The following is a 17,744-nucleotide window of genomic DNA, read 5'->3' on the forward strand; positions in this document are numbered from 1 at the left end:
TAGCATTATTTTGGTCGGGGACCTTCAAAGGTCATCTCATCTAACCTGCTCAGAGAAGGTTCAAGTATATCAGGTGGCTTGTGGCTATTTCCAGCTGAGTCTGGAGTATCTCCACAACGGGTGTTGCACAACAGCTCTGCACAATATTCCGGTATTTGACCATCATCATGGTGGAAAAAATTCCTCATTGCTAAACAGAATTCCCCTTGTTGCAACTTCTCTCTGTTGCCTCTCAGCCTACATAGTTTCTCAGGGTCTTTACAATGTCATCATCTTGAAATACTGCAAAAAAATATTCAGTCACCTCTGGATATTTTTTGTTCATTAACACCTTCCTAAACAACAGTGAATCGTTGGAGATAAAGCATGATACTGTTAGATGCAGCACTCCTGGCACAATAAGGCAGATTACTTTTTGTTCTCGTGCTGGGACCCTCATTCTGCAAGAAGTTCATCTTGCCAAGTTATTTCCAATTTAAGGGTCTGCTTTAAAAAGTCTAAAAGACATAGGCTTGCACAGCTGCTTGTGGAACCTGGACCAAATATCATAACTGCAACACTTTTATGTGATACTTTACAACTCCCTGACTAGTCTTGCCACTTATTAAGCAAAGGAGAACATAATCTTGAACTGGATTTTAAAACAACCCAAGTATAACCAAGAATCGGTAGCTTTGTTGAAGCTAGGGAACGTATCAACCGCTTTTCCACAGAGATTGCATATGAAGAAGCCAGTGAGTGCCTTCTCCAGATCATGTAGTTGAAACAACAGATATCACCCTCCAGAACATAGGCACATGGTAAAACATGCATTTATAAGCACTCACATACAGCTGGAGAGGACCTCTATGTGGATAGCATCAGGCAATGGAGGTAGAAGAGCATTTTGCTGAAAACGCGTGCAACCACATGTCTGCAACAAACAGCAACAGGAAGACTTGAAAACGCACAAACCAAGGTGCTGCTGGATGCTGCTTGAATAACCAGTGGGAGCATATCCTTGAGGGAAATAAAAAAGCACTGGAAGAGAGAGAAAGCTTTTGGTCCAAGTGTTGGCTGACAGTGAATTACGGTTGTAGTAAAGAAAGCCCTCTTTGTTCCCCTGTGCAGGGAAAGGACATTTTGTAGGTGATTTGTAAAGAAACACAACAGCTTCAAAGCAGCTTACTCATTTCTCTTTTTAAAGGAAACAGCTGTGAGGTCCTGACTGAGGCTAACCACTGAGCTGAAGGCAGGTAGGAGTGGGTGCTCTAGAGTACTCCTACAGCTTTGAGGAGAGCACCCAGTACAGAGCACCAGCTTCATCAGCAGTATAATAATTAACAAATACTAAACAAACAAGCAAATAAATAAATGACATTGTTTAGATGGGAAGGAGACGGTTATGGTCCAAAGTAGGAAACAGCTGAGATGTGAGCAAGGTCTGGAGAACCAGAAGGTCACCCAAGAGAATGGTGAACTCCCAGCTGGTGGTGATCCCTACTTGCTGCCTATTCATTACCTGGCTGCAGCAAACAGATGAAGAGGAGATAGCATGATCTGGCCCTAGAGATGCTTATCCATAAAGGCAAAATTGTAGTAATGTTTTACAGGCCTTCAAAAGATTTCCTGGCAGTTCAGCTCTGGCTGGTCTCTCACCATGAAAAGGGAAAGAACAAATGGTTGTTTTTGCCTTTTCCCTTTCCAGCTGATGGCACCCATCATGGTGCGTGGTGGGGGATGCACAGCATAGGGCTGGGGGTATTTCTGGTAAGGAGGTGGGCCAGCCACACCATGGCACAATTTTCAGGGCACAGTTTTGTATATTTTCAGGAAATCAACAGCATTAAAGTCTACTGTTTTCTTTTACTTCCTTAAGGTGAGGCTTTGAAGCTGCTGATACCTGGATAGATGTGGATCCCAGGTGAGCACTGATGCACCTCCTGGGTCTCCTGCAGACCTCCCTGGGGCCACAGTCCATCCCTGAGGATGTAGCATCCATCCTTGCCCTTCTGCAGTTTGTTCTTGCACTGCCCACAGCCACAGCCTGCCAGTCTGGCACAGAATGTTTAGAGGGAGGATTAGGGAAGGAGTAATGATAGTTCTTGCAAACCAGCTGGATAAAATTAGACGCATATAATCAGCAGTCAGAAAAGGAGCTTTGTATGTGAGTGGTCAGCAGCTACTGACATACAGACTCATGGCCTCGGTATTTGTGCGCTTGCCTTTAGGCACCTCAGCATGATAACTCACCAGGGCCAGTCGCAGGGGCTGAGGCTCCCTTGGAGCTGGGATGTCTCCTCTGTTTTCCATTTCCACCTGCCACTGCTCACTGGACCAAGCTGTACCTTTCTGCGACCTTGCTTGGCAGGAAGGCCAGAGCCTCTGCAGGCAGCCAGCTGCCAGGGACATTAATTTTTCCAATTAGTGGAAACAGAGGCTGTTACCTCTACCCATGATTTAAAAACAGCAGCAGAGAAGAAACCCATAGAGGGCATCCAATATCCTGGTCAATATGTCGCAGTTAGAAGCCAGCAGTGATTTCCTGTGTGCAACAGAGAACACTCCTCCCCCCAGACTTTTTGGCAAAACCCTAGCAATGATACTTCAGAAAAGCTGGGTAGGGGAGCACGGGCCTTGAAATGTGACTGGCTTTGACTCCCCTCGAGCAGAAGCAGCAATGCACTGAGCACCTTGTGCAGCTGAGGGGTTCAACCCTGCGGAACTGCCCTGGGTGCTTGGAGAGGGCTCCAAATGCTCACAACTTATGGTAAAATAAGACCTGGGAAAGCCCATGAGAGCATGATAGATCTCAAGGCACTAAGGAGGCTCCCTTTTTCTCCTCTGATGAATTTCAATAGTCCTTCCCAGTATTTTCATCTTATTCCAGCTCCTCACTTTGAAGCATTTCTGTTGCACAATTTGGCTTTTCAGATGTTCCCTTTCAAAGCAGCAGTTTGGAACTAGAATTAAAGAAGGTGGCAAAAAGCCTTAATCAGAGACCTGGCTTTATACGTAAGGCAAGTACTTATTTTATTTCACTGTTTAATAGTATATTTCTTTTCTATAGCCGCAGTGCTGAGGAGGCAGAACAGCAGTGTGTAGGACTGTTGTTAATTCTACATATCACTGTAACCTATTAACCTTGAAATGTGGAGAAATGAAATGGAACCTTGCTTTAGCATTTATAGCAGCATTTGATCAAACGTGGTTTAAGCTCATATACAATTTCTGACACTAGAGGGAGTACATAATTTATTTTATGAAAATAATAAAAAAGGCCTTGCTTTTGAAATAGAAAATGTATCAAAAAGGGAAAAGCAGAAATAGTCGAGGAGAACTTATTCTCTCCCTTCAAGTTTCACTTTTTTAAAAAAGGTGAGAAGCCGCATTACGTGTTACCCTTATCTAGGTAGGTTATGCAACTGGTGTCTGTAAAAGCTATTGTGGGGCAGATAACCAAACAGCCTGTGCTCAATTTGAGTGTCTGTGTCTATCGAGTCTGAACACATGGGGTAAGTAACCAGCCCACGGGATAACATACACAGACATCTGTGCCCACAGGTTTCTATCTCTGATGCTGCTATACTCCCACTGTTCCCCACAGCCACTGTGGTGCTTGAATAGCTGTGATCTCTCCCATGTGTTTACCCTCTCAGTGAGCCTGGGAGCTAGGGAAGAAGCACTATCCTGTTTTATGGCTGGAAAAAAGGTGCAGAGAGGAGGAGAGATGCCCCCACAGAGCAGTGGGAGCCTGTGGCAGAAGAGTAAGACCATGCCCTCTGTGTACCCTCACCTAGGCTCACAGACTGTGTCCGGCTACAACAGGTTGTTAAGCTACATGACGCCCTTGCACGGCTCTTTTTCCAAACCACAAAGGTTGCTGGTGACTTCAGCGCTGTGTTTTTTGTGTAATTGGATAGACGTGTTGCTGTGACTTTGTGACTCTTTCTCCAGTCCCCATATGCAGGAGGTGAGTCAGGCTCAGACTGACGTGAAGACTACACCCTTTGCAGGGTGGTGTGGGCAGAAAGAGCTCCCTTGCCCCTGTAGGGTGAGAGGCCATGCAGAACAGTCCCTGCTGCCTCTGGCAGAGGCTCTCACACATGCTGAAGCAGATCATCTTGTCCTCCTAGTAAAATATTAATAAAGTTGCAAGGAAAATACAAATGCTGTCGTCCAGGACAACCGGGATGGTTTTGCAGCCCAAGCATCTTGATTTTCATGTGAGATTAGTCTAACTCGCAGCACGCGACAGCGTTTATTGCATGCTTATCTCCATTAGAGTGCAATTATCTGATACAGACATGTCCTAGAACTCTCTTTATCATGGGGAGGATTTCTTTTAAATGATGGAAACAAGGTCAATTCTGAAAATGCTATCACCTCGTTACCACTATACATGCCAACAGCTTCTGAATTCTTCCACCAAGGCCTCCTTCAGCCCATCTGTGACAGCAGTTATTAAAGCAATTGAATAACTTAAGCAATTCATCCCATTAGAGAATACTATGCAGTTAAATTACACTGCTTTGAAAATAAGTTCTAATATCTTAAGGAAGGATTTGGTTTGCCTCACAGTGGTTTTGGGACAGATATTCAAGCCAAGTGTGAAAATACTGTAATGTTTGTGGGTGGACCTTGTCTCCTGCCAACCACAGCCACCAAATACTAAAGCCATACCAATGAAGGGCTGTCTTTACGCTTTAGTCCACCCACAAACACACAGGTCTAGGCTGAGAGAGCTCAACTACTAAGAGAGGCAAAATCTCAAAATCTTCTTCCCCTCCCTGCATTGCTCCAGTCAGCAATTCCCTCCTTGCTAACGGGTGGCCCCTCAGCCTCCAGGGCTTCCCGAGAAACAAGCCCCAGCAGCTCTTCACTCCTGGGAAGGACCCTACTTGTGCTTGAGATTTCAGGAGCTGGGTCTCATTCCCACAAATGTTTTCTAGCACTTGGGCAATGATTTGTTACGGAGAAATCAAGGCTGCCCCTTGGGAGCCTGAAGAATCCATATAGTGCAGTGCAGCTGCATTTGGAGGTTTCTTCTCTTTGCATGCACAAAACTGGCAGTGAGGTTTGGTTATGTATAAGAAAAGCAAGATCTGAGCTATGCAGGGAGCATCTACTGTTAGACATCAGAACCTTCCTGTCTCTTTTGCTCAGACGTGAAATATTTCTCTTCCTTTCAACTGCTACCCATTGAAAATACGTTTTTTCTTTCTCCTGTGTATAGATTCAGAAAGAACAAAAGAATCATAAAAGGGTGATCAAACACAGTATTCGGTGTCTACCTGAACACCAGAGCACATCATCTATCTCCTCTCTTATGTCAAAATTTCATGTGGGGTAGAAACTGAACAGACTACTCTTGAAAGATCATACTCCAAGACTCGACATCTCTTTGCTTCCCTTGTGCCTCCATCCCCTTCTGCAACACGACAAGAGGTTTGACATAAATAAGGAGGTAGGCTTGGCATCTAATTCCTTGACGTTCTTATTTCAGCTGGTTAATGAGTACCCTTCTGTAACACCTTTAAAGACGTGAATACCTTGTGCCCTAAGAGAATTGCTGCTTCCCTCCTCAGGAGAGAAGTGTGTGCAGGGTAATGGACTACTTTGTTAAAATTTTGTCAGGCAAATATTTGGCCATTTTGAGGGACACATGATATATATCCCTTTGGAGCTGCCAGTCCTTCTCCAGCAACTTCACACTTGGTGCGTGGTTGACTAAGGAATGATATCTCTCTCTTCTTGTGTGTGTGTATGTATGTACGTATATATATATACATATGACAAGAGTGATGGTATAATGAAAAATGTGGGATCGGAGCATGATGTGAATGGTATGGAATACCATAGAGGGGAAAAGTTAAACAGCCCACTAATATGTCATCTTACTGTAAGTGCATAAAGGAGAATGGAAATGAGAAGGCAGGGTGGGGGCAGCATCCTTTTTCCTTCTTTGTCTTTCTTTTTCACAAAAGGAAGCACAAAAACCAGTAAAAGAGACTGAGGGCTAAGGAAAAGTGAAAAAGGAGAGTGGCACCGCCAGCAAAGACGTCAATGACCTGCCCAGTCCCAGGATGCTTTGTTATGGTTCCAAGGAAACAACTGCAACCCAGGAGCATGAAAGAATTGAGGCAGCTACCTCCTCACTGAATTCAGCTTTACTGGCATCTGAACACCTAAGCCTTGAAACAGCCGAGCCTCTCATCTGTCAAATAAGGGAAATATCTCTACACGTTGTGAGAAAAGACTTATTAAAAGATTGTGAGACACCTGGGTCAAACAGCGTAGGATGGGTCACAGAAACGAAACCCAGACCTTATTAAAAAGAGGGGGAGTGGAAAGGGGGATAAAAAAAATGAGCAGAGGAAGGGGAGTGAAAGGCCATGTCTAGTTTTAGAAAGAGAAAAAAAAAACAAAAACGGAGCAGATGAAAGCCTGGGAAGAGAAAAAGCCTCAGGGACAAAGTGATATGTTTTTATGTAAAACTACATGTGCAGAATATCATAATGAAAAATACAGCAGCACTGTCATGGGACCTGACTGCTTGGGAAGCAGACACTGAGCAGCCTGGCAGTGAAGAAATAACCCCAGTGTCCAGTGTTCATGAGTTAAAGGCAGAGATGCTTAGTTTTTATGTGCGGCTAGTGGCACAGAAACAGATTTTTGCATAGCTTGGTGCATTTAAGTATGCGATGAGGAACATGTACAGGTTTGGTGCTCTGTGACTGTGGTCCACCTTGCTGTGCCCATGATAGCACATTCATAACCCGTGGCTGGGAATCCCATATAAGAACACTGCACCTTCCACCTTCCCCTTGTTGCAGCAGCTCCCCCCAACAAAGGGAATGACGCAACCTACCTCCCCCTTACCTAGCTTGCACTGACATTTTCCCCTTAGTTGTACTTAGCTATATTGAAATTCACCTATCTACAGATATTGATGTATTAATGCATCTGTATCTCTCATGGTTCCTGGTTACATTCATTTTTTCTACATTTTTTTATGTTCTGTGTTTTATTCTGCTGATGAAATTGGTCTTCTTGATTGGCTGTATGATGTGTGCTGACTTTTGAAAAAATCACTTAATTCATACAGGGAGATGTAAGAATGTTCTAGTCCATTCCACCTAACCCAAGCAAAGCTGCAAGCCCTGCCAACAGCCTGCAGTGTTAGAACTTGGGTAATTGAGATATTTAGCTTTTACATTTTTCCCAAGATATTTGAGAAGGAGAGGATATCAAATATCCAAAGATATTCAGCAGGGACCGATTCCAGCCAGTTGTGGTACTTCCTCTCATCACGGAAAATGAATGCTTTTTGGATTTGTCACCGAGTTTAGCGCTCACAGAAGGGTTGATCAGGCAGAGCAGTACTGAGCCAGACCCACTGTGGAGAACATACAATACTAACTCCTTTCCTGGGTCCCTGCTAAAGCACTGTTTCTTGGCTAAGTTGCAATGCACTTGCTGTCCTTGTTGGCACCTCTTCTATAGAAGAGAGCACACAAATTTTTAGTGCTTGGAGCACTTAGCATTTAGATTGAAATGGGAGAAAGCAACTTACCTTTGTCTACTACTATCACATGGCAAAACTACACTGACCTTGACTGCATCTTTTGTTTGCCTGGAGCGCTCTGAATTCAGGCAGACTTTGGCTGCATGATGAACACAGGATAATCACCATCATGGTTAAAATGAAACACCTGAGTGAAGGCAAAGGGAACACCTTTACCTGTAAGTGATTTCCAGGAATCAGGCTTGCAAATCAAGCTTGGTATCTTCTCTCCCTGGCTTTCAGGTAAGACCACCTCAGCTGAAAAAAAAATCCTCTTCCTGTTCATGGGCTGCTTTTCATACAGCACCCAGAAAGACATTTTGCTCCAGATGCAAAACTTAATGCAGATCTTTTCCTGATATAAATGCAAAATAAACCAACACATCCACTGATGTATGGAAAACTGTTTCGTAGAAACCCAATTTACAGATAAGAATTTATTTTCCTGAAGTCAGGAACTACTCGGTAAGAAGTGGGGGTGAAAAAAATTGAAAGAATTAAAATAATTGCATTTATCTATTTTCTTCTTCTGCAAATACCCCATTATCTAATCTTTTGCATTACTAATAAGTAATGATCAGGCACCTAGTTTGCTTATGTCTGATATTCTATGGAAGAATTTCAACTTATATAGTAAACATTCTGAAGTAAAATAGATTCTATAGACAATATAGTAAACATTCTATAATCAAGTCTTTTGAAATGTGATTTGATATGTGTGGCTGTAAAACACCTCCTGTTTTTACAGAAAAAATGTGATGAAAACATGTTTCACATCAGAATTAACCCTCTGACAGGTGGATTTTTCCAGGCAAAAATCAACCTTCCCAAGTTTTCAGCCAGAGACTTTTGCCTGAAAGCTAACATTTCCGATTGCCCTTCTGGTTGAAGGAAGATAGAAGCCTGAAGTAATCAGGAGCTTCACCAAGGAAGAAAAGGAAGAGCAAAACCTGGTAGACATTGCAGCAAATAGAGCAGTGAATGACAGGGTCACTCCTGGTGCCTCTCTTGGTTTGGCAGAAGAGATATAAAAGCCTGGAGCTTCACCAGGAAAAAAGCAAGAGCAACACTTGCTGTGTATCTGGTTGTCAGGGAAAGAGAAGAATTCTCATGCTTTGCCCTCTGAAAGAGCAATTTTCTTCCCAGGCTTTTAGAACTATGAATGCACTCTTAAGGAAGGCAAATAAGAGGAACATTATACCTAAAGACTGATTAAAGAAAGACATAACTTTCAGAAGGATAATTTTGGCATTGCAAGGTTTATAACGTGCTTTTAAATGTAAGAATTGTTAATAAGAAGTTCTTTCTTCTTACTTTATGAAGAGAAGTAAATGAGGCATATTATGGAAAAAAAGCCCAAACCAAATCCTCAGGAAGTTATACTTGTAGCCAGAGCAATATACAACCTGTTAAACTTGCATGAGCTAAAAATCATAGCTTTTTCCCACCATTTGAAGGAAAGGAGCAATTTGTTACTGAAAGACTGATCAGAGAATGCATCTGGTATATGACTGTTAGAAATCTTAACTTTTCAACAAAGTAAAAAATAAAAAGAAATGAATATTTTATGGGTTTGGGATGCTCAGAATTTAATGAAATATTTAACATTTCCATTGCAAGTGTATCTTCTTTCACAAAAGAATATATTTATTTCAATAAAAAAAATAAAATTCCTTGCTATTAAAATACAGTCCCTTTAACATCACCATTACTGCCAGCAGCATCCATAGCCTTGGCAAAGGAGAGAGCAAACATCCACATCCAGAAGACTGTCTTCAACCCTGAGAAGAATTCTTCTCCTCCCTCTGCCAGGTTTCTAGGAAGAAGAAGGAAGGTAAAAAGCCACCTCTGATGCATTGGAATGGAGGGATAGGAAGCTCCTATGTGCTCACAGAAGTTAATGCTGTTGTCACAAAACCTCTTACTCAGCCCACTTGATTGCTAGTGTGCGAAGGCTGCGACAGAAGAGAGCTCAAGGATACTTAGCTCAGGAGTTGGCTGCCACAGTGGTTATTATTTAGCCTTTTGCAGGATGATTGCAGTTGATCACCTGCCCGCAAATGTGAGGGAAAGTAAATCTGGAATTTGTGAATTCATCTGTTGTGTTTTGACAGGAGGGAGACTTTTGGCAACCAGTTAGTGGAAATAAACTCCCTCTCCAGGGCTCAGAGCCATGTTGCAACTGCTGGACCATATTTATATCCTCTCATCCACTCTTTTCAGAGAGGCTGTAGTTCAATCAGCTGCAGGGCTCTATATCAGAAGTATTGTTTTAGCGAGGAGGAAAAATCCTTCAGCCTTGAAGATGAAGCTGCCAATAGGCTCTTTCAGGTACTTTAGGAGGATGTAGTCACAAGACCTCAGTACCTGATGTAAGATCAGGACTAATCCTTGATGTCATCAATTTTGTTTCATGAGAAGGAAGATTTCATTCTTTTGGAGAAAAAAAAACATAAAAGCCAAAGTACTTTTCAGTTTAATTAAATCTATGATTACTGGGCTACATCCTTAGTAGCAGTGTCACTGATGAGGGAACATCAGAAGCTTGCCAAGCTTAGGTCAATTAGATAAGTACCCCAAGCACACCTACTAATCTGAACCACGTCATGACTAGGTTTAATCACTTGAGACTGAAAATGAAGCTCAGGATTTCATACGGACAGGCGCTCCCATGTGAGTTCCCATACTTTTTGCTGCCAGGAAGAATGGAAATCCTGGAGGAACAAGTCTTGCACATGTCATTATCTGCTTCTATTGAAAAATGGATAATGACTTAAAAAAAGAAAAAGAGAGACAGTTTGGCTCAATTTAAGCTGAAGTTTTAAACAAAGCTCTGTAGGGTGTGGAGCTCTGATGTCCTCCGGACTTGTTACAGTAAGATATAAGATGGTGCCAATAAAGAACTTCAAGTATTCTCTATAAGCCCAAAGAGAAATAAAGGAGAAAGGTGGAGTGGATTCAAAAGGCTAACCCTGGGGCTTGTCTGAGCTGGCCTTAAAAAAGCAAGGATGCATCAGTCTAAAGATAATTCCTAACTGTAGGCTTTGAGTGGTTGGTCTGGGCTCCATAAAGGGGCTTAAGCCTGTATGCAAACATTTTCTGTTGTTGTTTGAAATCTTCTGATGATGGGATGAGCACCCTGTGGATTGGGCTGTGACTGGTGGGCTGGCTTTCAAGGCTTAATGCTTGCCCGCAGCCCTTGGGTGAGGCCAGTTCAGCTTGCCGCGTGGTAAGGAAAGGTTTTTACACTGACAACAGTATGTTATTTCTGGGTTTTATTACATGTTTATCCTGATGGCTCAGCAACGTTTGGGCAGACCCATCATGTCCTGGATAAGGAGGACAGCCCTGCACTCCCAGTCAGGCTGTTAGCTGCTGGCAGAAGAGTTGGACCCCCAAGCCACCACCTATCTGGAGGAGGTTGCCAAGAGATGGGGCAGAGGACTGGGGAAGGGCATAAATAGCATTCTCCAGGCAGGTGTCAGCATTTCAGCAGCTCTATGGAGCATTTGCCCCCTTCTTTTTGTGCTGTTCGCTTATCTCACCCTCCTCCTGGCTCTACACCAAGAGCCATAGTTCCTGCATGACAGTGGGAGAGGTGGACAGGATGGAGGTGTAGTTGTGTGGGGTACAGGTTATGCTCCTCCTGGTGTAGGCTCTCACACAGGAAAGCCCAACCTAGGATGGACTAGGTGTGTGTAGCTGATTTTGCTTAAAAGCACACAGATGGCTGCACCTATTCAAATGAAAACAGAGCTGGCCAGTACCCTCTCTCTAACAGAGGCCATAGGTGGATGCCTAACGAAGAATAAGAGCAGGATGAACATATATAGCATTTTCCCCAGATACCCAAAACGGTACTCTCAAGCTATTTTCTGTTGGAAATGTCCTGAGATAGCTGTGGTTTCTCTGCATTCACTAGCTTCCAAAGGCTTTTCCATCCATGAGTGTCTCCAATGTCCCTTGAACTTATTGTGGCTCCTTGTAACTCTGTATTAATGCCCCCTTGTTCCCTCCCCCCCGCCCCTTTCCCAGCCCTTGTGTTGGAGAAGAGAGTGAGTGACTGATTTGACTGACATGATCCTCTCCATGCCACTCTTAGGGCTGTAGTCTGCTTTCATCAAGTTGTCTCTCTATTCTCTGTAGTCTAACCCTATTCAAACATGGGTCAGTCATGAGTTTACACACTAGCATAATGTTCTTCCCTCTTTTGTTCTTTATTCCTATCCTACTAAGCCCTAATACTTTATTTGGGTTGTTTAAGTTTCTTTTGACCACTACTGTGTGCTGAGCTGCCATATTCATGGGGCTGCCAAACAGGTCCCAAGATCTTGCTCCTGAGCACTAATGGTCAGCTCAGAGCATTTCATTTTAGCTGTGAAACTATGGTTGTTTTCCTCCCCTATATATTAGTCTATATTTACACGCACTGCATCTCATTTACCTTTTTATTGTCTATCACTACGTTTCATAAAGTACTACCAAAGTACTACTCATGAAGTCAGTCCTAGTCCTTAACAGCACATCTCCTTCTTTGGCAATATTCAAAATCCACCTGAATGCAATCCTGTGGAGCCTGCTTTAGGTGAACCTGCTTTAGCAGTGGGCTGGATGAAATGATCTCCAGAGGTCCCTTCCAACCCCAACCATTCTGGGATTCTGTGAAATATTTGGCTCTTGCAAACTTTCTCTCCTGTCTGCTCACTCCCTTTTCCAGGTTGCTTCCAAATAACTTGACTGTGCAACCCTTCAGAATTCCTCTGGTCCCCTCCTCTGTTTCCTACCTTTTAATTGTCTTTTTATCATGCAATGACTTTCCTTCTCCTGACATAGCTGCTTGATTCCCTTAAAAATGTGTAGTGGGGAATCAAGAGACATATTTGCTGAAAGCCTTTGGACATCTAAGTAGGCTCTAGCAGCTGAATTGCTCTTATCTTTATGTCGTTGATCTCATCAAGCAGCTCCAATACCTAAAATGGCAGAGGTCATGCTGACTTTTTCCAAGTAAATCTAATTTATTAGAGTGAAGTAAATCTAATTTATTAAAGTGTCAATGAATTTTGTTCTTCATTACATTTTCTACTAATTTACCTACTGCAGATTTCAGACTTTCAATTCTGCTGTTTCTCACATCTCCCCTGGAACCTTTCCACAAAAGTTGGCCTGGCTTTTGATATTTGATAACCCCTCTCTTGATATCAAAGGAGTTTTAAGAACAGGGTTATAATCTGCTATTAGTCATTTGGTGATTTCATCCTTGAGGGTACTGAAACTCCTGGTGATATCATCTGGTTTTTGACAAAGAGTTGCTGATCGTTTTGTTGCAGTGTTCTCAGTGTTGCAGTGTTCCTGGGCACAGCTATTTCAGACAGAATTGCCAGTGAGGGTCACCCTGTCCCAAAAAGATTTCTGATACAGGAATCTACTCTTCTACAGTGAAAAAGTGATGCAAAGGATCTATTTAGTTTTTCTAATAGCTTTATTTTCCCTGAGTGCTTCCTTTGAACTCTGGCAATCAATGGATGCCACATATTTTCTGGCATGCTTCCCGATCCTATGTGTGGGAAAAAAAATATTTATTGCTAGTTTTGATTCCTTTTGCTAAAAACTTATCAAACTCCTTTTTGGCCGCCTAATTATTTTTCTCCATGTAATCTTCCAGAGTGTCTGTTACTTTCTAACTTATTCATTTGGATCCAACTTTAGCTGTTTGAAGGATTTGCAGTTATTCTTCTAATATCCTCCCTTGTCTTGCTGTCTTGCTCTCTTGCAAAGCCATTAAGTACTCCCATATGCACTGGCCTTGCACTTCCAGCGCAGTGTCCTTTAGCAGACTCCTTGCCTGCAGGAAAGAATTCATTTTCTTTGTTGTCACATTTTGCTTCTTTTAAACAAAATGCTTCATTTATATACATTTTTGCTCCAAGCCAATTCCAGAATTGCCTGTTTTCTCATCAATATCCCTAACCAGTTCCTCCATGCAACGGTTATCAACTGTTCCAAGTTACATCCTGTGTTATCTACCCAATTTGCATGGAAATAGCTGAATTCTGATGTTTGGTATTGCCTTTCCTGCTGCTCTGGTATCTCAGAACTCCCCTATATACTGCAGCTGATGTTGACATCCTGTTCTTCCTGTGATATAGTGATAATGCTATGTTCTTCGTATTTAGGTCTGGAATTTCGATACACATGGATTTTATGTTTCATACTGATGTTCATTAATTTTACTGATTCTTGTATGGCCTACTCTAAACTTGATGAATATTTGATTGTTACTGTGTCACACTTACCGTTCTCTTTCCAGTGTTATTTCTGATACCTGCTACATTGATGGCGTTCACTTAGACTACACATGCCTTTACCTTATTTCTTAGCCAGGTATTAAATGTTCTGCCTTTTTGCCTCTCTTTTCCTGATAGTGTGTGGGTACTAGGGGCATTTCAGAAACAGCTACTATAGAAATCCTGGTTGTCAGCACCACAGAGCTTCAGCTTCACCTATAGCATCTTACATCACCTCTCTCCCACTCTCCCGTCTCCTTGCCTTTCCTCTCCTACAGCATTGCTATTCACATGGACCACAGCCATCTAGTCCTCTCCAGAGCTTCCTAGGAGCTGATCAGGGCTCCTGATGAAGTCCTCCCCTTTTCTGCTGGATGCTGTCTACACACAGAGGCCGTGGCTCCTTAAACAGGGTTTCTTGTCTGAATGATCCCACTGATCTTTATATCCCTCCCTGCATTTGTCCAAGCATTGTGTGTACCTCCCATGGCCGCAGGTGCTGCAGGAGGGCACCTGCCCCCTCCAGCATCACAAAACCTGCAGAAATACAAGTGGAGCCAAATGAATCCCAAGTCAGAAACTTAGATGTGCCTGGGGCACTTTCAAGAGCCTGCAGGTTCTTCAGTGTGAATCTCTGTCAGTGGAGTACCCCTACGTAACGACACAGCTGGGTAGCTCTGGCCCCTGAGGGGCAATTCAGGTATACAAAATGAAGTGGGTGCACAGGAATTTACAGGGTTCTGGTCTGGACTTGTAAGTTGAAAGCAGGACCTTGCCTTCCTCTCTTCTGCTAATTAAGCAGAACTCCATCAGCTTAGATAAACATGTGGGATCTTAATAAAATGCGCAGTTACAGAGCTGAATATTGGGATGCTAGCAAATACCATGCAAATCTTTTAAAACATTTCTGTGACTCAGTATCCTTCCCACATTCAGTTTTCCCTGGCAGAAGAATGGGGTATCTAGGCAGGCTGATCATGACAGAAACATTACTAAGGACTATTGACAGCTTTATGTAAATTTTCGTATGCAAACCCTATGTAGAATAGGGTATGGGGGGAAACACAAGGAAGTAGTAGGCAGTTTTGTAAATATAACGGGCTTGGTCTTATGTGAAGCTGCTCATTCTGGGAACATCTGAAATCAGTTTTAAACACAAGCTACCAGACGAGTTGTTGATCCTGAAAGCTGTCGTAATTTGTGTTCATTTAATCAGCTCAGTGTTGATGTTGTTTTCCTGTTTACGCTGCTGACCAAGCCGCGTAATCTCCTCCATGGTTATGCCGTAGTGCTCCTAAGTCCTGTGATGAGATTCTGCAGAAAGCATTAACCTTCTTTGTCTGACCCTGACCCTTTTATTTGCACTCCCCCTGGGCTTTTCTCAACCCCTCCGCCAGTTCAATTAAGAAAGGAGAAAAAAGCACATTTTCATCGGCTAGTACACCAGTGTATATGTGTCTGATGTGAGACATCTTATACAGGAATGCTTATAAATGCAGTGAGAGCTCAAGTACTACGGGGTACATTTGAAAGACGGTGTTCGGAGGTTCAGCAGCCTGATTCCCACTGACACTAATGGCAGGCATGAGGCTAAATCATAGTGCATTGCTTTCAAAACTGACCCCAGAAGACATTTCCTGACGGGAAGGGGCACAATCTGAGAAATAGAAGTTTACAAAACCAGAAAGCTGAAATAATTGGATAAAAACTAGGAGGCATAGGTGCAAAACTGAACAAGTTATGGTTCTGATAAGCTTGCGTGCAAGCAATAAATCCCTAGGACAAGCGGAGACAGGAGAGAGTTTAATCACAGTGGCAACGTTTATGTATCTGCACTCAGTGGAAAACTTTATAGGCTTGACCTCATTTTTATTTACCAGATCTCGAGATGTTGATGTCCTGTGACAGCGAACACTGATTGACAGGCTGCAAAGCCGAGCTGCAGGGCACACAACTTCCCAGCAGGTGGCTCGGGCAGAGCAAACCAGGCTTGTGCTTTTGGGAAAACCGACTTAAAATAGCTACAAAAAAAAGTATCGGAGAGTTCATTCATGGCTTATTGATGGAACAGATCTCAGTTGCATTTCAGGGACTGAGGCATAAGGCAAAAGATCCTTCCCAGCCCTAAACACTGCATCAATACTGCATGACTTTTCTGTCTAAAGTATTACCCTTTTTGCTGTCTTTCGTGGTTTTGAGTCAGCGCTGTGATGCCTGTTTATGTAGCTGAGCATCTAGCCTGCAAAATTTGGAAGGTGAATTTGGCCTCTGCTTGGGTGTTGGTGAGAGGCAATGGATCCTACAGAGACAGAAGGCTGAGAAGGCTGGATTCTGTGGCACGCAGCTTGGCAAAACGAAAGGCATTAGCACAGACCCGCCGTGGGAGATCGCATGAGCTGACACCAGGACAGCAGCTAAATTAGGGGTTTCTTTGACGCTGACAGTAACATTTTCAAATGCTGTTGTGAATTAGCAGCTCAGGTTTCTCTAGTTCCTTAGGTTTTGCTCCCGAGTTGCTTAGACGGTTTTTAAAACAATATGCCTCGGGTTCAGGGAGGCAGAGCCTGATAGAAGAGTGAGACAGCAAAGCAGGCAGGAGACAGAGGTTTTAAAACAGAGAAACAAAAATCCCTTCCTTCACTCTGTTCATCCCACATACTTTTCTGAAATATTAGGTTGTTTTGATAATTTGTAATTTACAGCAAGCCACAAGGAGGGATTGCCAGCATACAGCAAGCAAAATCCTAGTATTCAAAATATGAGCAAGTCACCATAAAAGTGATAAAGAGCCAAGGAGAGGAAATCAGTTTTTGGAAAAGGGACAAAAGAATAATGAAGACCAGACCTAGGCTGCTATGTGCCACTTCTTTACAAAGAAAAAGCATCATCAGCTGTATAAAACAGGAAGCCAAAAAGAAGTATGCAGAGAAGGATGTACAGATGATTACTTGGAATGTCAGAGTTTCTGTCTTCCAGACAGAATAACAAATGCGACAGTTCAGCAGTCCTGGGTGAGAGCGATGCCTTGTATCAGCTCTGCACCGAAAGGAAGGCTGCATGCTGCAAAGTGAGGGAAATGCCTGCTAGACCATAAAGCAAACAGTTATTGCAGTCTTGGATGGTATGAACAGAAAAGTGAAGTTGTTTGATGTGCTTCCTCTTCAGCAAGAGCCTGTGCTGCTCTTTCTTCCCTAGTTACGTGCTTAGGTGGGAAGAAGAGCAGGATTTATCCACAGTTTCAGCTGATACAATAACTCAGCTTCGAGGACAGTGTTGCTCATTCTTAAAGAAGAATGTCTGTCATCAGCAGTGGGCATGTTTAGTAGAATATAAAAGTACCATTTTAAGGTGCAACTATACAGACACGATCATTATAATTATGGGCAATGACTGTGGATCCCGCTCTATGTTCAGCAGTCAGGATCGGGGCATTAATGCTTTAAAGATAGGATCTGGCTTCTCATTCCTCTCAACTAAGCAACCACCACATCCATATTCATATGCTATTTTTTATTCCAAAACTTCGCCCTTGGTCTTGGTTGTTCCCATGTAAAAACTGCTTGCAGTCTCTGAACAGCCCCACAAAATTTCCTAATTGCAAGTGTGCTCTGGAAAGAAGCTCTGCCACAGCCAATATAAACAGAGTCAAGACAGAGCTGAGAAGCAAAAGTGACATACCTAAGCAAAAGGGAAACGTTTCTAGTTGTAAACTGCTTTTGGAGGCTCTGCTGAATCCAAGAGCAGTGTCTGATTTGACCTCTTATGTTAATAGCCTTAGCATTTCCAGCCTTTTTCTGACAGTAGTCTCTGGTACATCTGCTGTAAGTGGTTATCTGTTTAAATGAGCATTTTTTACTTGGAGTGGATTGGACTTGGATTTAAAAAAAAAAAAAAAAAAAAAGCAGCTCTTTCAA

Source organism: Pezoporus flaviventris, unplaced genomic scaffold (genome assembly GCF_033815535.1).
Source record: "Pezoporus flaviventris isolate CSIRO_AGI_PZ_B2104156 unplaced genomic scaffold, CSIRO_AGI_Pfla_v1 ptg000037l, whole genome shotgun sequence".
In the NCBI taxonomy this organism is placed as follows: Eukaryota; Metazoa; Chordata; class Aves; order Psittaciformes; family Psittacidae; genus Pezoporus; species Pezoporus flaviventris.